Raw genomic sequence first — 27,316 nt, 5'->3', positions numbered from 1 at the left:
ATATAACAATATGCTGTATGTATAATGTCAAGTGTGTGTGTGCAGCAAATCAAAAACACCCATTGATGTAAATATGACCTGAGATGTTAGCTAACACATGCAAAAAAATATTCATGTCTGCAAAAAAAAAAAAGGGCTGTAAGACGAAACATGTGTTGTTGTTTGCAACTACTTCTCTCAGCTGGGTGTATATTCGACCCAATTATCGCTGGTAGAGGCATGGGAGGGAGAGGACAAGAGCTCCTTTATTCGAGGAGAAAGCGCTGCCGTCTAATCAAAAGCTAATGTTCCCTCCTTTCTTAAGAAGTGCCTAGGGTGGCAAAGACTTGCTGTGAAATAAACCCAAAATGACGCAGCATGAGAGAGAGAGAGGGAGAGAGAGAGAGAGAGAGAGAGAGAGAGAGAGAGAGAGAAGCAGGGATAGAGGATGTTAGCCGGGCCCAGCTTACAGTACTGCTGGTGAAGTAGGTCGGTTGGCACCTGCATCTCCCTCCCGCTCCGCTGAGGAATGCGGTTGCCATTGGTTAATGAGAAGGTCAGCAGTATTAAAGAACATATAAAAGCAAACCTGAAAACCATATCAGCACAGCTGTCTCTGAGAGGACAACACCTGGTAACACTGATGACTCCACCATCAACGCTGCCAAAAAAGCAGACTTGCATAACAGGGCGCTTTTTTTTTTTTTTTACATAAGGAGCAAGTACTGTATATATGTATTGCAAAGGAATAGCTCCATATTCCTGGCCAATGACTGACTGGGTCTTTACGCTGCCACTTCCTCCCAATGAGGAACCTGATAAGCAGAATAAGCTACAGGAGCACACTTGCTGTCTGCTCCCTCACATCGTTCTGTTGTCCCACGCTGTGATATAACTGCTGTATAATACTACTACCATACACTGGCTATGGCCACAGCTACAGAACTAACTAATACATATACAGCTCACACAGAATACTGTATGTCCTCCTCTCAGTAAAAGGCAATTAGAAATGCCAGGGACCTAAACTTCGACTAGATTGATTACATTATGCATGACTTCTGCCACCATGGGGTTACCAGCAAACCATGAAAACTAAACTACCTCTTATTCAAGATTACGTAAGAACATTATAGCTCCCATATAGCCACTTTGGGGAGAAAGCAAAGACATGCGCCTGTGTGTGTGTGTTCAAGATAAAATCCAATATTCACAAGAGATGTAATAAAAATCTCCCTTCATGCACACTGAGAGCACACACAGATTTTGCCCATAACATAAATTAATGGATTGTTAAGGGGAGAGATGTTACTCCTACTTGGAAACTGAACTGCATTTATATTTTACTTTATTCTACTTGGCACTTTGCCGATGAATACTTCAGCGTCACCCCAGTGAGATAACATACACATTTGTCAGGCCTTAATCTCTGTTATATGATGTTTTTTTCTTAGTTCCTTTTCTCTCCCTTATAGACAATATCAAATTTAGCCTGGCGGGTATTTGTCTTCAGGAATGTAAAGCGTCTGGCCCAGTGGTCTGCTCTCCTGTACTTCCCCGGCTCAGAGGTAAACTCTTAACAAAAACAGCAGGGCTATTTGATGGAGCTGAGCGTGAAGACTCAGTCGGATGTGGGCCTTATCTCTCCAGACAATGAGGCCCGCAGAGGAGAGAGGCATCCTAAAAAACAAACTAAAACTAGTTTGTCCCTGAGCATTTGTGCTGTCAGAGAAGCCTACAGTATATTAAATGGTAAAAGCAAACAACAAAATATGCAGTACGACTAGTTACAGGACAGTTGAAACACACTCTACTCTGTATGATGCTCTTGAGGATATGTGCATGCGACTATGAAGACAGGAGTGTGTATGGTGGGGGTGTACCATGAGGAGAATCAAGGCTGGGGCTAGGTAGGAAGAGAGACGTAACGCTGTTTGAGTGTGTGTGTGTGTGTGTGTAGCGTGAGAGAGCTGGTTGACTTGTTGCCAAAGCATACAGTGCAGGCCTTAAGGCTCGGTCTGGGGCAACGGCAGGCAGCTGGTTGCAGGCCCGGAGGCGATCTGTGGTTTAGATGTTGATCGTGGTACCACAGAGCCGGAGCAGGAGCGGGACCAGGTGCCGGTCTGGGAACATCCAGCCTGGCTGTGAGGCGGAACACCTCAGTCTGGGCTCCGTCTCACGCGACACGACGACAGTACAGAGCATGCAGAGCGCACACACTGATGTCTTTCACATAGATATGTTGGCTGTATTCGCGTGTGTTCAAAAATACGTACATACTGAACTCTCTTGCAATAATGCACATGACTAAGTGTCTTCCTGTATATTTACCTGTCTTCATATGATTGTATCTACTGTCTAGTAGATAATGCACATGATGGGAAGTGACTAATGTGTACATGTTGTTCTAACAGCTTTGCCTGTGTGCGCACAAATGTTTTTTGCTGCTGTGAAAAACACGCATTAATAAAAGGCTGACTTCCCAAAACGACTCTCTTTAACAGCTGCCAGCTCACTTATAAAATTAAAGGGTAATATGTGAGCCTGACTCAGTCCGCAGCACCACTACAGATTGAATCCTGTCACCCTTCGCAACAGGAAGGGAGAGGGAGAGGGAGAGAGAGAGAGAGAGAGAGAGAGAGAGAGAGAGAGAGAGAGAGAGAGAGAGAGGAGAGAGAGAGAGAGAATGTAATTGGTTCTGTTACGGCGATCAATGAGAGGTCAGGCAGGAAACGGTTGATTGAGAGGTTTCTTAACGATGTCTAACGGAGCCGGAGGTGAGCATTAGCTACCTGGGAAGTCCTGGTGGAGAGGGGTGTGCACGTAATCTGTGACGTTAAAAGATGGAACTAACCAACCAGAGAACCAACGAGGAATGTATCACTAATGAGTGGAGCTGGATAGGGATTCAAATAAAAAACACTTGCAGAAGGAGAAGTGATGCAATCAAAGACAAGTTAAAGACTTAATGCTGTCAGTCAAGACCTGTGCAAGGACGAAACTCACAGCAAGCTTCATAATTACAAGAATATCCAGCCAACGACATCGTGACAGTTCTAGCATATATGTGTCCACCTTTGTATTAACATTGCTGTATAGGGCTAAAATGATTTTCTAATCATCGGTTAGTATTGTTCGAGGCGATTTGTCATTACAGCCTGCACTACTACAAAGTACAGTACTATCTTTTTATTCTGTCTGTCTTTTAATGTAGCCGATTGGGGTCATACTGCATAAGAACCCTGGATGCCATCCACTATCATTATGAAAAATATATTGGCTCTAGCATGTAGCATCACATGACAACTGAACGTCCATTTTTAGCTTTGAAAACAGAACAAGAAAGCCTGAAAACACAGGGAAACAATATGTGTCTTAGCTTCCTTCTCTCTGCTACAGCAGTCAAAATCAAACGAAATGTGGAAGCAACAATAAGCATTCCTGTCCATTACCACCACCACAATGCTCTGCTTACAGGAAATATTATGGTCTCTTCTAAGGAACACGAGGAACATTAAATTGGAGAAACAGTCCGTTTCCTCAACAACCCCGAAAAACACTGCAACAGCTACTTAGACCTCACCCCACAATCAAGATGAATTGCTTCGTGCTTATCACTGGAATGTAGACAGGGAGACTGCTTATAAATATCCAGGCTTACTTTGTAACCTGATCAAAAATTCTATTTTGGTGCTAGAAAGAGGAATGGGGGGTGCGTGATTTGGAGAGGGAGAGAGAGAGGGAGAGAGAGAGACAAAGAGACAGAGAGAGAGAGAGAGAGAGAGAGAGAGAGAGAGAGAGAGAGAGAGAGAGAGAGAGAGAGAGAGAGAGAGAGAGAGAGAGAAGCATTGATCTTTACAGAGGGGGAATAATCAGAGTTTAAATTAGCCCCAGTAATCCTGTGTGGAATGCTGGGTGGGAACTCTCTCTGCTACTGTATCCCATTCCTGTCCTCAGAAGAGTGAGGAGAGAAGGAAGAGGTCGATTTTCAGAGCAGAGATGCTTGTCATGTCCTTGCAACCTAGCATCATGCCAGCAGTCTCCATGACAACGATGTGATCTGCAGGTCAGGAGGACAAGTTCCCATCCGCTCTAAAAACGAGAAATGTGTCTTCTGGAAGGTGCATAAATATACAGGATCATAAGAAGCTAAAATGCATATAACAATTCTATTTAGTCTTAAGAGCAAAACCTGTGAAATGGGTGAATGGAAACATAAAAAACAATTCATTGTAAGTCATACATAAGCCTGACATGGATTTTGATAAGAATAAATCATAGATTAGAATGAAGATTAGAACATTTTTCACTGGTGGCAACAGATAATTCAGTGGCACCAATATTTTGGTCACTGCTTCACATACAGTAATGAATATCTTCTCTATAGATATATTGTGTGTGAAATTAATATTGGCAATAGAATGTTTTACTGCACTGTATCAATTAGAGAAATGTAAAGAAACATAATGAAGTAGGCTATATCAGGCAGCTCCATTCACATCCTCTGTACAGCAGATTTTGATTTGCTATTCATCAGTACTGAAGAGTTTAAAACTATCAAATCACGAAGTGAATTCTCATTTGTTTTTGACAAAAACCTCTCTCCCAGATAACCAGAGCAGAGTTGCTCTGCCTTATGACAGACCTGAAGGTCAACCAGACCAGATGACAGTAGCTAATGCAGGCCAAATTGTTGCAATAATGTGATTAATAGGGAAGCAACGTAGCTCAACTGGTCTCACTCTGATGCTCTGCTAAGTATGAACCTTTACATTCAGTACTATGCAAACTATGAAGATGAAATTATTAAGCATTTACCATTTTGTGAGGCAAGTTTATACAAATAACTTGGCACATGATGAGTGTCTGAGAACAATAGCCCATACACACATTGTCTATGCTTTTGTTTCTGTTGGTCATTGTTGAGATGTGGCAGGGTTGAATGAACAATTGTCCCATTAGGCCATTAATAAGAACCTAATGACTTCCTTAAGACAAAAAGTTGGGCCTGTAGTTGGCTGGATTCCGGTGTTAAGCCTTAATCCTCCCTGGAGTGGCCCACTTGACAGAGAACACAAGACCTGTTAATCTGGGCTGGATCACAGGCTCTCTGGGATGTGCGGAACAATGCTTCTTCTACTGACTTCCACACACACACACACACACACACACACACACACACACACGCACACACACACAACCTCAGCCCCCCTAACAGTCATTTTAAATTCAAACCTCCCTCAGTGTTACGTAACCTCCCTGTGCCCCCTGGAACACATCAACACTTAGTGTGGGGCCGAGTGTGGATGTAGGAGTGGGTTTCGTCTGAGAATGGAGACAAGAGGAAATGTAAAGCGAGAAGAACACACACACACACACACACACACACACACTACAGACACAGAGTGCCAGTAGCCTGAGCTTCAGTCTGAGCCTGTGTGTCATTCGGCTGTGGATGAGATCAAATCACATGCTGGATGTGGGTGTGGTCTCAAGCAGACCGCAGATAGAAAGAGAGAATGCTTTTCATGGTTCGAGCAAGCCACTGGCAGCATGAGAGCAGAGATAACAGAACTAAATCTGCATGTTAAACATTGTCTCATTCTGTCACATTCTGTCTCCCTATCCCTGCAGCTGAGTGGTCATGTTAGTGGATGAGCATGTAGGCCACAGACTGGCCTGGCAACAAGATCCGTCCGTCAGATGTTCTGCTGTCAGGCATGAGGAGATCAAACAGCAGGCGTGCAGGACTCACCCACTGAGGGGGAAACACCTTGCAGCCGCCAAAGGGAGAACGTATGAGTAACAAGGGTGAGGGTACGAGCGAATGTAGCTATAAAGAGATCAGAGAGAAGGGGGTTGTACACGTGTGTGTGTGTGTGTGTGTGTGTATGCAGACAAAAAAAAGAAAAAGAGAGATAAATGTGGAGACAGTGGTGTAAATCACAGGGTAATGATCTGCTCAATTAGAGAGCGACAGCCATAATTTCCCTGTCTGAGTTAAGGTCTTTGGAGTAGATTAGGCTGTAGAGCAACTTAATCTAACAGCCTCTGCCACTTCACACACACACACACACACTCGTTTGTGCGCACACACACCAAATCCAAAACTTTGGATGTGAGGGACACCTGGGCAGATGTAGATGAAGGACACAAGTCTTTCAGAAGATTTCACGTTTCACTTAAGACTAGAGAACCTTAAAAAAGTTGTGTGAATGAGGCAAACTAACCTTCAGCTGCTTTGCCATGGCGACAGTGCTTTCACACAGCGCCTGACGAGGATGCTATTTCTATTCGAATAAAAAAATGTTAGTCACAAAGGAGTCAATATTTTCCCTCTCTTTCATTTCAAATACTTTGATTCTATCAGACACACAAACAGCGGTTTATTCATGACTGCAGTAATTACTGCATAGAGACAAGAACGTTCCTTTTTCGGTCGCGAGTGAAACCTGTCTCCTTATGCTAACCCCGAGTTCACTCTTTGATATCGTTCCTCATGATTAGTGTTTCACCTCGCTGTCGTCTACCATTAGCTGGACTACCAGACTCACTGAATTTCACTTTGATCCCTCATAATTACAGCGCTGTGTGTTTGTGAGTGTGTGTATATGTGGGTGATTGTGTAAAAGCCCCGTGTGTGAATGAGAGTGTGTATCATAATCTCGGTGGTTACAGTGTTTCAAGATACATCAGTGAAAACTGGCAAGGCGCAGAGAATGCCATTGACTCCAGACAAAGACAAAATTACAACTCTGCACGCAATGCAACACGAGTCCTCTCCCTCACATGGGACAAAGAGAGGGGGCTGGGGGGGGTGGGTGGGGGGTGGGGTGAAGGGGGGTGTGTGTGTACGAGTGTGTATTACGTTGCCGGGATGTTAAAAACGAACCCCCTCTTCCACAGCAGTTCCGCTGTACACTGTGTGGTTGACTGGATATACAGTATGTCAGCTCTCCTGTCTCATAAATTTCCCAGCAGTTACATAACCACATCCCAATGGAACTCTAAAAAATAGATGCTTGGGCACGTTTAGGACAGTATATTCTTACGTGGATCGACTGAATGCACATATACAGGCCGTGTATATGAATGTAGCGCAGGAAGCGTTCACTGATATGTGTGTAAACTGACAGAATATGATGCTCTTGATGTTGACAGTCAACATGCAGATTCCTGTGCTAGATGCCTTTAGTAAAACTATATACAGTATGTGCTCTTGGGTACTTTGAGTATGAGAATTCACAAAGTGTGTCACAAGGTGCTTGTCTTTTCTATGGCTGAGAACCTAGTTGACATGGCAACCCAATACCCTCACAAAGGCTGAGAAGGCCACTGGCACTGAATGAACATATAAAGCTTATACAATATCAGGATCTCCGCGTGTGTGTGTGTATTCATATGTGTGTGTGTGCATGTGCATACACACCCATGCATGGTCTGCCGTGTCGCGTCTGCCATGTTTTGAATTTCCAAAAGTGTCTCTTCCTGCTTTGTGAATGTGAGAGTCCTTTAATTAATAGTGCAGATTCAGAGGGACTTGAGTAAAGTTTAGAGGCCAAAGTTATTTTATCTTGCAACAGGCCGGCCATGGAAATGTTATGCAAGGGAGAAAAAAGGTAATAGACGGAAGTATGAAAGAATCCAGTGGCGCCGCTGAATGCGACCTTGTCTGTGCAGAATTCAAGAGTTCAGATTGAAGAAATGAAAACTAATTTTAAGTAAGGTCAGATATTTACAATGTAATTTTTGACAATTTAGCTGACGCCATTACCCAGACAACTTACAATGAGTGTAACAGTAGAATAAGCTTCAATTCCTGGATCACCAACAATACAAGCAACCACTGGTAAGAGCCACAGAGCCCTATCAACACTCATGTGACACTAGAATGATCATGTAAGAGAAAACTGCAAAAAAAATAAATAAAAAAAGGGACAGAAAGAGGTAGAAAGGATTTTTTTTTAGCACAGCATTTGAATCTACCTATAACCTCAACATATGCATCCTTTTGTTTATGCATACTGTGAAGATGCATGAACAAAAACAAAGTAAATGACCTGGCATTCAGCAAAAACGTCTATCTCCTTTCAGCATGTATGTCACTAAACCCAGCTGAACCTGGAGGGTTACGTTGCTACGCAATCGTGTGCGTATGCGTGTAAAAGAATGTCATTAGCGCTGCGATGACTGAATGTGTGTATGTGCCTGCCCAGCACTGAGAAAGAGTGTTTTTTAATAGGGCAAAGTATGCTGTGGATGTGTGCACATGCGCGATGAAAGTGTGTGCACATTGGAACACGAGTGAATGTGTGTGTCTGTGTGTGTCCTGACCAGTAGGGGACAGTTTTCATCACTCCTCAATTCAAGACCATTCCTGAGGCCCGGCGTCACCGGCTGCGGACATCAGGCCATTCCACAGGGAAAAGCAGTCACAGTGTTTCCATTCCTAATCTCCCAGCAGGAGTTGGCATCATTTGAGCACCTCTTACCACTAGCAAAGCCCTTGACTGTGGGACTCTGCTGTGAGACGAGACAACTCGTCTATACAGGTTACAGTGTACAGCCATACCATGGGAGAATCATGCTGAGTTAACCAGCTCCTTTTCTATACAAAGGCATTGGGCCATCCAGTACTTTTGGCAAACTTGCACAGGAGAGAGACTCCATTAGCAAAAGTAGGGTTATTCTGCCCCCTAAAGGACAATAGCGACAGTGTGCAAAGTTAACTAAAGTGCAGCATAGGTGGGAGTTTAGTTTTCCAGACAGAATACAGTTGAATGGATAATGCCTAGTATAGCTGGAGGACTGTTGACCTATACAGTAAATCCTCTGACGGTCTCAAACAGTGTAAATGTTTATGACCATAATGGGCCAAACTTTTATAAGGGTAGTGGGTATTCCTCTGAGAGCATTAAAAAATGTTTTTTCCACTGAGAACAAGAGCCCCCTGCTGGTTAAAGGCAGCAAGTGACACTGTTTCAAAGGCCCTGTCTTATCTGCCCAAACTGATCAATGTCCACACAAACTACATTCATTCTGATTGGACACGTTAATGTGGGAGATGACATGCCCAGCCAAGTCAATTCCTCATGCCTTTGTACAGTGGCTTCTCATGGGATAGAGTTGAAATCAGATTGATTAAATGCATACTGACACAACCACAGAGAAATCTCAACAATACTTACGAATATAAACACAATATAATATAATATAAATATAATATAAATACAAACGAACTTAAACGATCTTGAACATTCTAATGCCACCTATGACATCATGGGATCAAATGCTGCTTTGAGAGAAAAGGTGCAGAACCTGTTTTCATGATTGATATGAATTATTTTATCAAATCTGTTTCTTTTCTCTAAGACCTGTAAACAATAATAAGAACCAAATATTCATGAATCACTGATACATTTACTGATACAATTTCATAACTCCTAAGCAAAACTGCAACATGTATGTTTTTTTTAACCATGTCTTTACTTTTTATGTATTTTTCTTTTCTTTTTTTTACTTTTCTATTTTTCTTTCTTTTCTTCTTTTCTTTTTTATTCTCTTTAACATGATGTTCATCTGTATACACATATAAAAAATGAACATTCCTTACATGTATTTCTTACCAGATGTAATAAATTATGTTACTTAAATACTACTACTACTAGTACTATTACTAACCATCACCATTATCATCATAAAAAAGTGCAGTGCATCATGATGGTGCAGCTATATTTTGTGTACTGTGCTTTAATGGAGTGAAATTGTGTTTTCTGTGGGCCCTGTCAACTCACCCATATTTCATTTTGAGAGTCTGACATGGGCTTAAAAATTTATTTTGAATACCTGGTTTACAATGTTGTTATGCTGTAAGCCTATAATATCAAAGTCAACATGGCAAAAACCAGTTGAGTATCTAAACAGTTTCTAAACCAATTTGACTTCAATGGCACAATGTCTATGGGGTCAAATAGCCTATAGGAATCGGAGGTCAAAAACAAGGTTAAATATGAGTAAACAAGGACTTCCTCCCTGCGGGTAAGATCTGCACCTGGGCTTCTCATTACTGCTGCACTCTGAGCTGCTCGGCACCACAGAGCACATGTGGCCCAGAGGAAACAAGCTCATCTAGCACTGCTAGCCTCTGACTCTCTCTCTCGATCAAACTCTCACACACACGCACACGCACACGCACACGCACACGCACACGCACACGCACACACACACACACAAAGAATTCTGGGAAAACGTACTGGCCAATAGGGGTTGGATGGATCATCTCCCCAGTTTTCATGAGTAAGTGTACCGGCATTGCCTCCTCTAAAGTATAGAGGGTGTTAACAAAAATCAACACACAGCTGCATGTGCTCGCAAACACACACACACACACACACACACACACACTCAGCTAAGAGAGAGTTGGCTGCACGGTGTGTTCCTGATGCTCACAGCGCTGTCGCACTGCTGCTAGAAGCTGAGAAATACAACGTCCGCTCCACCTATCCACAGGGAGGGACCAGGACTCTGCTTATTTATGATACACTGACACTTTGATCCTCTTCGATTTCACAGCTCAAACAGCTTGTTTTCTCCCCCCCTCCTCTCGCTCTGTCTCATTCATCTCTTACTATCAGCGCCAATACAAATTGCCTGTCTCTCTGTGCCAGTATGTGCTCTGGCTTTCATTTCTTGCCTTATGTTCATCCCACATTTTTATGTACGAGACTGATGCATCTGTCAGGTTAAAGTAACCCATGTTATCAACATTATAAAAGCAAAAGACAAATGTTAGGCTTATAGCGTGCAAGAGAGCAAACGGGCCAGCACTTTCTCCCGCTCTCTATCTCTCTTCCTTCACTTGTTTCTCGTTTTCTCCATTCCTGCCTCCCTGAGGTCTTCACCTGGGGCCCTGGGCCCTGCAAGGCCCTGTGGAGCGCAGCCATACACTGTGGGGAGCAAGACATTAATCATGGGGAGAAAAGGAGGAGGAAGGCAGGAGGAGGAAAGGGCGGAGGGGTTGTTCTGCTCTCCCACCATGTTTTCTCCAATCCCTCCCTCCCTCTCAGGAGTCTAAATCTCTCACAGTCTGAAGAGTCATCACCCTCAAGCCCCTCCAAGCCACCCAGGTCCCGCAGAAGTAATGGAAGGGCCAGACGCACGTAAGCACACACGTACATAAACACACACAAGTAAACACAGACAAACACACAAACAACTCCCACATATATTAAGCAAAAGTAGGTAGAACATATCCAAACCCAGCTGAAAACATCTTTCAACAAACTTGCACTGAGTGCAGGGAAGTGTGTGAAACAGAGAAAGCATTTCTCCACGCTGCCTATGAAGCAGCATGTCGCTGCAGGAGGAGGGGTCCAGGGGGGGCCGCTCTTATTTTGACAGTCCCCCTGTCCCGGAGAAAATGGCCTCTGTTCTGTTTGTTTTCCAAGGAGAAACATCTGTGGTGCTCCTGAGAGCAACACACTGGGCTAGAGTTACACGCCGCACTAATGCACGAGAACGCATAAACACATGTGCACGGTCAGACACGTAAAGACGCACACAGGTTGTACATACACAAATACAAGGAAAATGTTAAACTGAAGATAATGTATGTATGTAATGTATCTCTATTGTATCGTACAGCTGTTATTATTCCGCAGCAGTGTAAGTCCACGTGTTTTAGTATCAGATAGTGCAGAAATACCACAGAACTTCAAAGGCACCCTTAGGAATGTCGCCTAAAGTCTGGGCTGTTGGGGCCCTCTGACCGCTGTGCATGTATCTCTCAGTGTAAGTGAAGGCCCAGGGTAATGTAAGGTTGTCTGAAGCCTATAGCAACAGTTGGACGGACAACTTCATTGTCTGCCGGAGTTTCTGCTGTATTACTACCTATTGAACCAAGAAATCCACGGCTCAAAAACAACTCTTGAGAAAATATTGTGTAAGCGCTAACATATTGCACTTGGCAAGAGCATCTGGCCTTTGTGACAGGCTTCTTTTTTCAATTAGAAAAAAAAAAAAAGAGTCTGTCCTCAGGCCCTTTCCAGTATGAGAAGTGGTGCAGTTGCTACCGATCCTGGTGTTCTGAAGACAAGGGAAAAATCACACTTTCTTACTTGGAAACATTCAGATAAATGTGTTCAGAGAAATACCTTCATCACAGAAAAGGGATCTGATCTAATCTTGAGCCTGTTCCTTTTGGTTTCTATACAATCTTGAGAATCTCCTCTAATGCAGTTCTCAACACGATCACTAGGGTGCACTGTTACACTGCCGACCAGCCAGCTCCGGACCCCCCTGGCCTCTCTCTCTCTCTCTCTCACACACACACACACACACACACACACACGCACACACACACACACAGATCCCACTCCAAAACACTGTTGCCACGACTGAGCTGTTTTCTCTCTCTCTCTCCTGTGGGAGATCCGCGTCATTTGTTACTGTGTCCAACTTCTCTGTCTCAGATACAACAGGGGGGTTGTGGCCCAGATGTGAGAGACCAATACTAAACCTCACTTTCTCTCCCCCTCCACTCCTTATGCATTTTCCTTTCTATTTTTACTCTATACTTCTCTTCACTGTTAGGTATTCCTCGTGTAGAGAGAGAGAAAAAAAGAACGGTTAAGTACCAACACACACACACACAAAAGAAAATGTTGTGTTTTGAAGCTCTTCACATATTGGATGAGCCCCAACAACTTTGACAGTGCTTAGGATAGAAAGCTTTCTGTGGAGCTAAAGTATGTTTCATATTTATGCAGTTTAAAAACTAAACCATATGTACGCACATAGTAAGCACATCAGTATAAATAACTGTAATATACGCTGAAATGGATGAAACGCGCAACAAATAGACAGATATATTTGATTAAAATAAGGAGGATTTTGGCTATTGCACCTTTGTGGTTAACACAGTTGCTGCTCTAATCAACCGAACAAGCTGATAAGGCTCATATCATTTCACAGGCAGTGGGAGGCTTTGTTCTGCTTTACAAATGCCAATAGCCAGAAAGAATTCCAGTTACATTTAAAGTATAGTGACACACAGTGATGGCTTCAACCTCATTTTCTCTTTTACTGTACCTGCCTTTTGCACATTTTCTTTCAAAATCAATAGAGGAACAATTTACACTGGTCCAATGCCTGGGTCAGACATGTAGGATCATTAAAATGGATCATTTTTCAAACCACGGGTGGGAGGTGCTGTGGCTCACACAGAAACTGTGACCTGTAAACTGGCGAGGCTGCTTGACCTGCTTTGCAATAGCACATAATAGCAGATTGTCACACTGGACACAGGTACACATTTGAGGGAGACACTAAGACATAACTACAGCACCCCACCCTGTGAAAATAAAGAAAAGGTAAATATGAATGCTTGGAAAAATAACATGTTGGATAGTTGTATCAAAATCCGAATGCCACGTTTTTATACTGGCTCATAATTTGACACCAAATGTTTCTTATGTACGCTAACTGTACAGACAATAAACTGTTTTATATTATGTTTCTATTGAACAACTAAAACTGAATAAATTCAAGTATAAGGACTTAATGTGTCCATTTCTATAACATATTGCATATACTTAATATACTAAGTAGTTACAAGATCAGGTGTTTTGCTGTGTATAACTGAGGCACAACTGAAGAGCAGCCAGTGACAGGTCAGTTAGACTGGAAGCAGCTTCAGGAACAAAGAAATAGAGGAAGAAGTATTTTGTCCTTCATGACATGGAGAGTGGGGAAGAAGAACGCTCTCCTGGCTCCACCAGCTCGCCACAAAAATGACGACTCAGGGATGAGACGCTCCCTCTGCCAGATGCAGAAGAATAATAAAAAACTCATGAAGAAGAGAAATAGAAATCACTCTAAAAATTTAGTGAGTTACTTACTGCACTGTAAGGTATTCATCTTCCCATTGCGTCCATCTGAGAGGGTCTGGCCCTCTGCATATAGTTACATTTCATTCTGTAACATTGTTTTTTAATTTGCAGTTTGCTTGACATACATTAAATCTATCATTTTAAACATTTTGTCATGTAAATTATGTGACAACAAATAAAGAATTTGGACAGTGAATGGTGATTTTTTGTATATCCAAACACATAGCACATACAGTATATACCATAATATGCCAAACTAACTGCAATGGAAGAGATACACTGTTTGAATTACAAAACATAATTCAAACATTGTGAATTACAATTTTGAGAGATATCAAAAGTGCTATACGTGCATGTCAGTTGTGTCAGTTGTTGTCAGTGGGTGAAAGTGCTTGGTAGCCTGATGGTAAATGTCCATTCCCACCCAGCAGGAAGCATGATAATGTGCATCGCAGCCCTGAGAGTCGCCCGGCTGCTCCAACCCACAGCACCATGCTAATGAAGAGCTGGAGGAGAAGCAAAGCCCCAGGCCAACCTCATTACTGGGGTCATCATTAATGAAATACGGAGCAAGGGTGTTGTAAGACATGCTGGAATATCATTTCTTCTTCCAAGGCTGCTTGATCACCCAGTGAAAATCACCCAGACACACTGAGGACCAGCCATACAACAAATGTGGGTGGAACCCCTTGTGGTTTGTGCAAGAAACATGGAATGGACACTGGACAGCACAGACGCCCATGATTACATAAACAAATGGCTGCTGTATCTGTGGGATAAAAATGCAGTTGATCTTTATACTGAGCTTCAATCTTTAATAATAAAATAAAATGAAAGGTTAGACTCCTTAATAATTAAGCCATATAAGTCTCTTGATAAGAACTAAATGCCTAAAATGGAAATTTTAATATACTTGTATACATACTCTGAACTCCTTCCCAGATAATGCATAATTTATTCAAATTTGTTTTACAAGCATACTGCCTGAAGTGCTAAACACACTCTCAGAGGAAAATCTCTTAATATCAACTTATGAATTGAGATGAGGACGAAGGTTTGTGAACTACTGTGGTGAGAGAAGTTCAGAGAGATAACAAGACAATAAACAAGCGATAAGTAAGAGTGACGAAGATTAAAGAATGGAGAGGATTTAGATGCTTTTCACCTGGACCCTCAACACAACCTTTGGGCCCGTGTTCATATAGTTTGTGAGAATAGGAGGACCTCTCTCGTCCACAGGTCAGCTACTGGATGACATAAATTTCGACAAGAGAAAAACAGGTCTCAGATCAGCCCTCTTAGTCTTATACTTTAAGCATATGGGCCTTGAACACCACACACTAGCTTACATTTTCGCAGAACCCTTTAGCACTTCACAGCCCATTTTGTGCCCCTGACCTATTTCAAAAAGCTCCATTTGAGCGTGCAGAGGGCGTTCTGTAAATGTACACCTCCTGAATGAATAAGCACTTCCTGTTTCAGCTGGGTTTGGGGGTTCAAGCAGGGGGGCTTAGAATCTGAAATGTCCCGTTCCTGCTTGCTCTTTCTCTCTCAACTCGAACAAAACTACTCCGAAAACAAAGAACAGGATTTTGATTTCAGTTCACTTGCAGAGCCTTAAACAATCCACCTAAACCTCTCACATGCTTATTAAATTATTGGAGGCTCTTTTGCATGCAGACTTTATTGGAGCGTATATCAAATTAATGGTCAATTGTACATCTACAACAGAAACACTCTGTTTCCATTAAATCACGTAAAGTAAACAGAGCGATTTGGTTTCAGAGAAAAAAAAAAACGTCCTGGAGATGATGAGGGGGAGAAAGAAGAGAAAAAGAAGGAAAGACAAAGAAAGCGAGAGGAGAGGATTGTTTATTTACTGTGTGCAAGAAAAAGTGCTTCCAAAACGTTCACTAGCGCCACTAGTGAGGACAGACAAGCTCCCACAACCGCAGATACATGTATGCTTACACACACACACACACACACACACACACACACACACACACACAGACATGCACTCGCGCGCACACGCACACATATAAACACATCCATTAGACAGGAGGAGGACAGATAGAGAGGAGGGTGGCGTAACTGATGAAAAGACATGATTAACCTTTGATCTCTCTATACTGTGTGTGTGTGTGTGTGTGTGTGTGTGTGAGCACACATGCTCACGTCTGGGAGAGTAAGAGTAAGAGTGAGTGTGTGTGAAGAGTGAGAGAGAGTGTGTGTGTGTGTGTTGAATGATAACTGTGATATGTGGCTGGCTGCTCTCTTGGGAGACAGAGATAGATAATGTTGAGGCTGTTCAGATCCTCTGATAATGGCTGCAGGGATGGAATGAGGAGGGTGGTGGTGGTGGTGGTGGTGGTGTGTGTGTGTGTGTGTGTGTGTGTGTGTGTGTGATAGGGGGGGGGTGACATGCTGTAGGGGTGGTTGGATAGCCTCTCCCCTCTGGTGGTCCCTGGGTGCTGCTGGTCTGAATTACGCGGGACAGTTGAGGGGACCGAGGGGTGGACAGGAGAATGTTTGCTTGTGTCTGATCTCTGAAACCACACTGACCTGGGACAAAGCTTGGGAACGCAGTCGTCTTGTATGTGTTTGTGTGTGTGTGTGTGAAGGAGAGAGAGAGCGAGAGAGAGAGAGAGAGAGAGAGAGAGAGAGAGAGAGAGAGAGGGGAGAAAGACAGAGAGCGATGGAATAAGAGAAGAGAGAGAAAATATGAGCGTATGTGGGAAAGCATAAAAGAAAGATTAGATCATTCTTTGTGTGTGTGACGATGAGTGTGTATTTGTGTGAGCAAGTTCATGCATGAGTGTTTATTGATTCTACAAAGCCATTACTGCGATGTCAGACAGAGTGAACGCACATGTGATTGTGAGAGAGACTTGTGGGTTTCATTTGATACCTGAAAGCCAAATAAACAATTCAGACCTGCCAGATCTGAGCCCGGAGCATGCAATAAACTCTACTGATATCTGAGATGCCCGCTCTGTTTACCGGCTCATCAGTCAATACACCACAAGCACATATACACACAGACGCATTTGAATCTGTACGCTCTTGCAATCATATCTTTCCTATAGAACAATATCTCATAAAATCAGATCTCTACGGCATATAGATATTCAAAATATGAACCGTAGTGGCATAAAACAAAGAAGGACAAATGCTGTGTGAAATCCAGTACGAAATGACTTGTTTTCAGCCATGAAGACAGTCTTCAATGGTCATAAGTCTCTGTGCAGGGTAGAGAGGGGTGGGACCAAACAGAAAGCAGAGATTGAAGCCACATGTTGAGGCGAAGCGAAGATCACGCACACACACAGTGATTGATTGATTAATCCAGAGCGTTTCGTTTTTTTTTTCTCTCTCTCTCCCTAAAAGCACCAAGTTCCACAGCAAAGCCGGAGCAGATGACAATGTATTGCTCATATACTGCAGCACACTTAAGGGATAATGTACTTCATTCTTTCCTCTTTGTATTTCAGACGCACACACACACATACACACACACGTGCACACACACACGCACACACAATCTTTACCATGACTCACTTTTCATCCAGTCATTCAGACACACTTTAATCTGCTGTGGGATGACTCACATCTTCTCCACACAGGAGAGTGATGAAGTGTTGCTCACAACGGCAGACTGCAGCTACAGAGAACAGAGGAAAAGGGACAAAGCCTACATCACTAACTATACTCCCAGTTCTACGAGTACATTGTAGCACCAAGCGGAAAGCTCAGTAGCAGAAAGGGAATGTCACCGTCTTCCCGCTGACAACTGGTCTTAGAAGTGGAACGACTTTCTGATGATCTACAGTGCGCTCAAAAGGAGGCAGCAGCAGCTATAGCAGGAGGGAGGGGTTGTATTGTTGTTATGCAGTCTGTTAGCGAGGAGGGGGTTGAGGCTGTGGAGGGATGAGAAGAGGTCCCATGTGAGGTGAAAGGGCTTCACCCTTCTGATGATCCCAGAGGCTGTGAGGGGCATCATGGGAACCAAACACGCATAGAGGCATGCAGAGACACAAAGGCACACACCAAGAACACAAAATCTGTGGAAAAAATACAAACTGTGGTAACCCTAAGCTAGAGTAAATATGTCTAGCATGCATACACAGTCCGTATGCTCGGGCAACAGTGAGTCAGAGGAGGGAGCGAAGCATCTGTAGGACTGTAAGAGGAGGTAGTCATTGCCAGATAGAGGGAAGGCGAGATAAGGTGCTGAGTCCCACAGACACAGAGGAAGCCCCCTATCACAGGAAGCTCTTCTTGGTAATGTCAGATCCTCCTAATCGCCACTCTACTTCCTGTTTCAGTCCCCTGAGCTGGACGACATCACACAAGCACGGACGCATGCACAAACGCACACACACACATACACACACACACACACACATGCAGAAAGATACCCACAAGCAAACACAATCATACGCGCATATATACTTACCCATCCAGGCAGGCATCCTACACAAACATCACATCCTGGTGGGGTTGAGGTCCACATCAAAGTGGATTACAGGGTGGATGAGGCCATTGCTACGGTGACCGCTAGCAGACATACCACTTATTATTTCTGACCTCAATATGTTGACCCCACCCATGGGTTAAGGAAACACAAGACGAAACTTCACAAGGCACTTCTCATTTCTCTCTATCTCTCTGTTTGTCTTTCACTCACACACACACAAATGGTGCATAATCTGTTAAATATCTACATCATTTATGACCACACAGTCTATTGTCGTACCCCTTCACACAGGAGGAGAGGACATGAAAACTGACATGAAGACAGATTCGTCAGTGTTCATTTCATACAGTGTCTATGAGGCTTTTAATAATTGAAATGTGTGTGTGTGTGTGTGTGTGTGTGTGCGCACATGCATGCGTGCCATGTTCCATGCCTGAGGGCTGAGAGGGTACCGTAATAAACTACAATAATCTCTGCTGTAGAGATGTATTCGCTTATAGAAAGGGGTTAGAATAACACAAATAACACGCCTCGACTTATAAACACGCACACTCTTCGTACACATCGGGCCTATAGAAACACACAAACTTTCTAATCCTGTCATTCAAAACACACAACGGGCTAATCCACTCCCACACAACACTGTGGCAGAGCAACAGAGGGCTGTCACGGACAGGTCAAGCCGCTTCAGGAGCAGCAGAACAGTATATCACCACCGAAAACATTTGGACTACAAAGCTTGCTAGTTTTAGAATTATTCAGATCAAGTTCAAGTGCTGCCGCCGATCGACAGTGGGGAGCAAGACAGTAAGCGTGGGAGAAAGTGTGAGGCAACTGTTGAAGTTTAGTGTGTGTTCAGCCTCTTGACTGGAGCAGTGATGCAAGGAGGCCTACCAGAGAGTCCCACCTGAGAGACAGATGTTTTGTGTGTGTGCGTGCTTGTGTGTGTGTGTGCTTGTGTGTGTGTGTGTGTGCAGACAGTGTGGAGGCTAGACCAGCCGGCTTAATGCTATAAAATGCACATTAGTGTGTCTACTAGCACTTCAGCATGCAATAACATTCTGTGAACACTTACATATTCTGGTTACATGACTATTTAAAAGACTCCATTCATAATTCAACAGGTTGTGTTGTGTCTCATCCTTATTTCTCAATGTGATTTTTATATAATCCTTTTCCAACATTTGGATCAGCCATCAGAGGACTAGTGTCACTTTGTCAACACTCGGTGATGAGTGAGTGCTTGATCAAAGGCGAGCGGTTGACGCTCCGACGCTGTGTACCACTGAGCAGTGATGAGATGTGTTACTCAGGCACTATGAACACTTCCAGCGGCAATATGTGAGGAGAGAGTCCAAGAGGGGCGGGAGGTATGGAGGACAGAACAGGAAAAGCAGAAAATTAAAACCATATATCCCACCAGGCAATAACACATCCCCTCCAGTGGATATTCTTAGGATTTGCTATCACTACAGTATGGAGGGGGAAATTAAAACAGGGCCAGAATTAGTGAGTGTTTTCATGTAGTTTGTGTGTTCTGGGTCAGGGAGGGTAGAGGAGGACCTAGTGTACAGGGAGCTGTATACACGGGGGGTTGGGGGTGGGGGTGGGGGGGGGGTTGTACTCTGCCCTTAGGGCTAGGGGCGCCAGTTATAGGGGAGGTGTGTGTGTGTATGTGTGTGTGTTCTAATGTGTTTATTTTCCGGGGGCTGAGTTTACACTGGCCTCACTGCAACAATCCTCGTTGCAGACACTCATTATCACCATGCATGCATACACACACACACACACGCACGCACACACTATGTGGATGGCAGAGATAAGGGCAGTGACAGTCCTCCTCTCTAAATTGGGTCTCAGCCTGTAAAGCATAGCAGCAGAGACAACGTTACTAGCACCAATTCATCCACACCTCCATCTCTCCCACCCATCTCTGTTCAGACAGAGAGAGCCATCCACCTGGACAGAAACCGGGCCGAGCCGGACGCGATAGAGCTGAGCTCGTCGACACAGTGCAGACGGCAAGCAGCTGTCAGCATCAAAGGACAGGGCTAGCCTTGTGTGTGTATGTGAGAGGGAGAGGGAGAGGGAGAGGGAGAGGGAGAGGGAGAGGGAGACGGACAGACAACCGGAGAGGACCAAGATGCAGACAAGACTGAGAGAAGATAAGATGGAATGACGGAGAGGCAGAGAGAAAATGTAGAAGGGGAGGGGATTTTTTTGATAGCAGGATCTAAATGATAGTGACCATCTTACGCAACAGTCTATACTTTATCAAACCCCCTGAGGTTACTCAACACAGCAGGACATGAATGGAGAAGACTCTGGCTACGTCCCCACGCACTGAGTAACCTGGTTATTGGCCTCACTCTGGTTACAGTCTTCTTCAAGGCTGTTTACATGAACCTTTGATAGCCTGGGATTGAGTCTCCCTCTTGCTATGAATAAACAAACAGCAACAGCTGAGCAATAGTGGGTTACTTCTAATACAGGGGAAAGAAATGATCCCAATAGCAAGTCTGAGTTTGCGCAGACAGTGAAAACCAAAAGTCAAGGGAGTATGATGTTTGCATGCCACAGTAACCCGCTTTATATCAGAGTAAGCCAGGTATCTTAACTGGATTTCTCATAATCGGAGTGTGAGCTTCTAACTGGGTTATGACGTTTACATGTGTCGACCTAAAACCAGGTTACATGAGCATCCAGGTTAGGAACAGGATTCTCGGTGCATGTAAATGTTCCCACTGAAGCCACAGCTGAGGCGATGTTTCGACATTGAACACTGCAGACAAGGCACGTAGACCATTAAGTGCTTAAGTAAGAAGATAGAAGAAGTACGGGGCAGGAGGGACAGAGTCTGAACATTCCTCCTCTCACAGCCCCCCTCAGTTTGTGTGTCTGTGTCTGGTCAGTCTTGAGGTCAGCTGAGAGGGAGGAGCTAGGAGATAAGCCAGGAGATAAGTCTGTCTCTAACTGTGTCCACCGCAACGCTGAAGACACAGACAGACAGACAGAGCAGAAAGTGGACCAGACACCAGGTCGCATGTAAAGAAAAACTCATTCTTCTTCTCTTCATTCCTCACTATGTCCTTCTATCTATTGGGCTGGGCCTGAGGCTCTCCACAGGGACATGAGGATAACAGAGACCATTACCTCCTCATGACTTATGAGCACCTAAAGACGCTCAGAGTTGAGTATAACATCTACTAAACAAAGGGGGGTATGATAGGGTATCATGGAGGACAAAAGAGTAGAAATCTAAGGGGGGGAAAATGAGGGAGGAAAGAAAAATGTGTATTTCTTCGCCTCTCTGCTGGATGACGGGGTTGGAAGAGGAGAGGGGCAGTAAAAGAGGAGGAGGTGGAGGTAGGGGAGTAGGGGGGGCGTTCCCGCTGGCTCAGGCCTTGATTAACACCAGGCCTCCTGACAGGAAATGACCCGGCCAGCTCAGAGCGCCGGGAGAGCTTCCATCTGGTGTCGAGGCCGCGGAGGAACGCTCCGCCCAGGAGAACTCAGAACCGGAGCAGGAGAACCTTTAGAGCTGAATGAGCATGTTTCATCTCCAGGACCGCTAGATTAGTCCCTCCGTCTGCCTCCCTGCAGCCCGCGAACACAGGAACCACCGCTCTGTCGCAGTTGTTTTTGATAAGATAAAAGCCAAACACAGCATTGAGCTACATTCTTTCACTCCAGGCCTCAGAATTAATAACCGACAAGTGAATTGATACGTCAAAACCACATCTAGCGCAAGAGACGATCAATAAGCGATACCGCAAAGGTTAGAGTCGGACGTCCAGAGAGGAGAATGAGGCGAAAGTAGGTTAGAGAGTTCTTCAGATTCAAAAAAAGGAGGAAGTTGCATGGGGGGTGGAGAGAGAGAGCGAAGGGACAGTTTGGGGAGGAAAGCGGGTACATTAGGACAGGTCATCTTTCACTGCTGACTGGAATCCTAAATGTAAACAAGTCCTTCCGCACCCACAGATAAAACGCAGATATACCGTAAAACCAAGTGGCTCTGGTAAACTGCATGCACACACACACAAACAAACACACACACAGACACACACACACTACACTCTACTACACTTACACACTTACAGATGAATATTTCTCCAGCAAAGAGATTTGTTACTATTGGCCATCTGGCTATAGAAAACACATACAGCGACTAACACACACATACTTAACATACACACAAACTCACAAAGACATTTGTTGCTATTGGCACTCTTGTTTCTATTGGGGCTCTCTTTAAATCCTTCTCTCTGTCTCTCTGTGCAGTATGAATGCTGCGTAGCGCCGACTATAAAGCAGAGAGTTATGAATGTAGCGCAGATAGAGCGGGACCTCCTCCCACATGAGCCGAGGGGTGTCCAGGGCAGAAGAGGAGCGAGGCGAAGGGGGTAGAGTGGGTTGTCTGGACCCCTCCACTGACCCTCTGTCGGAGGGTGACAGGCTGACCCCGGCCTGCACTGATGCGTGTGCAGGGGCCAGGGGCCACTGTCTCAGTAAGAGTCCCACTGGAGCCTGCCTGTATGTGTGTGTATGTATTTCTGGTTTTGCTTTTGTGAGCGTGTGTGTGTGTGTGTGTAGGATTGTGATAGTGTCCTTTTTCATCCTCCGAGCCCAATTCCCATTGGAGTTATAAGTACTTACGAGCCTTTTATGATGTGCATTTCCTGTCATAAATAAGCAGCAGAGGAATTCTCCGCTGAGCGTTAACACACTCCATAAAGAAAACAGAGGTGTAAACTACACATTGGGCCAGCTCTGTGAAATCCACCCGTCAGCAGGGTTACTCCTGACTGCGCCAGATCGACAGTTGAGGGTTTACTCCTGCGTGACCCAATGTTTATTGCATACAGTGCATGACACAAGAGTCAGAAATTAATGGGGGCTCAGGGCAAAAATGCCTGTGAGATTAAAAATAGGGGGCAAAAAATCCCTCCGATAATTAGGGGTACCCGCTTTTGAATTGTACGCTGATTACATTTTTTTCAATGAGTTGTCACAGATTCACGTGTGAATGTGATTACTGTCCCCAATGGGCCACTGTAGGTGATTTGTTGCAGCCCTGGCGAGAAAAATAGAGAGAAATAGAGCGGTTTTCGAGCACACAGCCTGAAGCAGTAGAATAATGTCTCTGATTGTTACTTTGTTTATCCATCCACCCATCCATTTTTTAGCCGCTTATCCGGGTCAGGGTCGCCGTGGCAAAAGGGCAAACAGAGCAGCCCAGATGTCATTTTCTACTATTACATTGTTTATGTGATGGTATATTATGATTTAAAATAAAACAAATCTTAGTGTTATAAACTGACTGTTTATTTGCCAATATGGAATGAAAATGTATTATTTCATTGTTCAATAAAAGTCCCCCCAAAAGGACCAAAATTCAGCCGTCCTTAAAAAACCATAATAGCTGCTTTTTACAGCTCTGCCCCAGAGAGAAACTGTTTGATTTTGTTCCCTCTTCAGTAGTCAGACGCTGATCAGAATGATCCGACAGCCATCTGATAGAGAGAAATTAAGTTTGTGTAACAATATACTCACCCACTTCTGCTTTACAACATTAGAGGAGGAATAGTAGGCTTTTGAGGCTGCTGCAATTCTAATAAGTAATAAACGCAAGGTAGATGCGGGATAAGAACTTTTACAGTGTGCTATCCATAGGTCAAAGGTTCAACCTGTTTTTACAGCGGACTAGAGGAAGACAGCAGCTACTGGGCAAATTTCTGAGGTCTGCCCCTTGTGTCCTAGTCACTACAACCCAGTGGAGAAGAAAGTGTGGATGTGGGAAGGATACAAGGAAACAAGGAGGCGAGTAAAGTAGACTGAGACTCAACCACTGTGTCGACTGCTGACTTGGGAGGAGACGGGGTGGGGTGTGTGTGTGTGTGTGTGTGTGGGGGGGGGGGGGGGGGGGGGGGGCTGTGTGCGACTCTGTGTGTGGCCTTGCCTGTTAACCAGTCCTGTCTAGCCCTGCAGTGAGGAGCTGATGAGTTTCTGCTAATTAAAGCCTGAGCTCTATGTCATCATGTTATCTGATGAACTGAAATACAGAGAGAGCAATGCCACTGGCTCCTCTGTTCACCTCTCAGCGGGGTCTAAGGTCTTCAGAGCATGCATGTGTGTGTGTGTCTGTGTGTGTGTGTGTGTGTGTGTGTCGCAGAGGAGGAAGTAAAGAAACACTACCAATTAAAAATAATTGAGACTAATTTCATAAACACAGTGCAACAAGGGAAATATTCTTAATCAGGCGCGATCATTAGCTCAACTTATGCTTCACTTCCTTCTGCAACCAGCTCGCTGCTTTAGGGCCTGATAGAGGGGGAAGGAGGGAGAAAAGGAGGGAGGTAAAGAGAGAGAGAGTCAGAGAGAGATGTGGAAATGGAAAAGGAAATGGAGAATGAAAAACAAAGCGCAGAAATGTTAAAAAAAGTAGGCAGCCTGAGAGTTGGTGGCCAGAGTATGTGTGATCCCTTTCATGTCCCACGACTGGCCCATGTTGCTGTGCCAACCCAAACAGCCGCGTTGGGGAGGTCCGACTCTCCCACTGCTCCCCTCTTCCCTGCCCCGCACACACCCCACCGACAGGAGGAATAACAAACCCAATGTGTGTCTGAGAGAGAGAGAGAGAGGAACATGACATGAAACGATTGCAAGTCCAGTTAAATTCTCGTCTTGCTCTAAAAGTTATTTTGCAACCATCTTCCCTTTGCCTGTCACGGCTTCCAGTAAATCATTATCATCACCATCTGGGGACTGGGATTTCACACACACACACGCACACACACACACACACACACACACACACACACACACACACACACACACACACACACACACACACACACACACACACACACACACACACACACACGCACACATACTCTCTCACTGACAAAAAAAGACAAACTACGGACAAACTATGATCCCTAGCTACCTCCCAGGGTGAGGACAGAGGAGTTAGGAACATTTGGGTTGGCCTGCTCTCTGTCTCTGGTCCAACCTGCCCCAGTGATGAGAGGAGAGAAAAGAAAATGAGAGAGGAGAGGTAGGAGGTTTGACTCTGCACCAAAGAAAACCCAGGTCCGCCGGGGCCGACAGGAAACATGAAAATCCATAAAGCAGTCTGAGGAACGCCATGGAGGGAGTGCTTATGTGGAGCTGTTTGTCTGTCTGCGTATTGCCTTTGTTCCCTCAACAGGTTGAACTGATGAGAATCCTGTGTAATATAACCATAGGAAGCTGGCATCCCACAATGTCAACTCCACAGTCACACGTTAAAGTATGGCTCATTGAACTAAACTGGCCTACTTTGTTCCCTTTCCAGCCCGAGGAGACCCCAAACAGTCTCTCTCTTTCTCTTTATCTCTCTCACCAACATCAGTGTAGTTTCTGCCACAACTGAACAAGGGATTAACAGTAACTGCCTGGAGCTATTTACAACCTGCACACATCACACACACCGCCTGTGTATACCACAGACTGTCTGGCAGCAGCCAATCACACTCTAGGTTTCAGAAGAACAATGAGTTCCTTATCCAATCACGGTGTCCGTCTCCTCTCCGCAGCGTTGCCCGCGACCAATCCCACTCTTTCCACATGTGGTGTCGGCTGTGGAGCGTTTGGTTTTAAGAGCTCATTTCCTAGCCTGCAATAAGCGGAGCCATTTTCTTGGACAAACACTGTTTCTCCCTTTAATCAAACCCATACCATAGAGACAATAATACACAGACATATAGTATGGAATCACCACTCAGTCATGTTCGCTTCACACACACACTCACACAAATGCAAACACACAGACATGCAGACACCAAACACTTCTCTCTGACGTGAACCCAGACACTTGACACTTAATAAAATAGACATTTTGACCAGACTGTCTTGGCAGTTCTCTCTCCTCTCGTCCTGTAAGACAATTCACTGATGATGAGGTGGATATTTAACAGATTACGCAACAAAAGATGTCTTGCCGCTTACTCTTGCTGGAAAACAGCCTCTTCACCACACTCTCTACCTGACACACACACCAGCTGTTTGTGTTGTTAAGAACAATGTGTGTGTGTGTGTGCATGTGCGTGTGTATGAGAAAGACTTTAGCTCTAACATCATGCTTTTCCGGAGATGCTCTTTAATTTAGTTCCCAGAAGGAGGTAGTTAGGAGGGTCGGGGTGTGAGTTGGACTGCTGGCCTCGCATTACCCTGCTCTCTCCTGCTTGTTGTTCTGCACTCACTGCTTCTTTTATTTCATCTATTTGTTTCTGGGTGGATGCTTTCTTGCACGTGTGTATTTGTGTTTCTGTGTGTGCACACTGTTTGTGTATGTGTTGTGTTTGCGTGTGTGTGTGTGTGTGTGTAGCTGCACACTGTGTGTTAGCTGAGCGCTGGCTGCTTACTGTAGCCAAGGGGAATAGAAAAGAAGAATTTGTAAAAACATTGTTCTCATGGCGACCAGGTTTCACTCAACGTCTGGTTTCCATTTGAGTCCTTTAATTGGGGAGAATGTCACAATCGATGTTTTGCTCTGGATGCAGACAAAGACGGCCTCCCGCCTCATGTTACCCCCGCCAAGCAATTCATCGGCTGCCATAAAAACTCTACTTCTCTTACTTTTCACACAGACACACTTGCATGAGCATGCGCGCACACACACACACACACAAAATTAAGATAAATGTGCACACACTTTTGCATTCCTGCAAATGGGCACACGTGAAGCTAACACACGCGCGCATGTGAACACACACGCACACACACATTGTTTTTCTTTCTAAGACACACCTGGCGCACCATGACAGGGTAATTTCCAATGAAGTGTTTATAACAGAGAGTCAGGTTTTTAACATGAGCCACATCTCTGGGCTTGTGCCTGCCAAGAGGCCCCTCGCCTCCAAGCTCCATACTTTGCCAAGTAGAACAGGAAGAGAGAGAGACATAATAAGAAAGAGTGAGAGAGAGA

At 44.5% G+C, this 27,316-nt stretch overlaps 1 protein-coding gene across 1 annotated transcript in view; it reads right to left on the bottom strand.

Annotated features, from left to right (window-relative positions):
- Nucleotides 1-27,316, bottom strand: part of scfd2 (sec1 family domain containing 2) — a 79,667-nt gene that overhangs the window by 13,625 nt on the left and 38,726 nt on the right. The window lies entirely within an intron of this gene.

This window comes from Centroberyx gerrardi, chromosome 9, assembly GCF_048128805.1.
Source record: "Centroberyx gerrardi isolate f3 chromosome 9, fCenGer3.hap1.cur.20231027, whole genome shotgun sequence".
In the NCBI taxonomy this organism is placed as follows: Eukaryota; Metazoa; Chordata; class Actinopteri; order Beryciformes; family Berycidae; genus Centroberyx; species Centroberyx gerrardi.
Note: the sequence above shows the minus strand (reverse complement) of the source record. Positions and strands in the feature narration are given on the sequence as shown.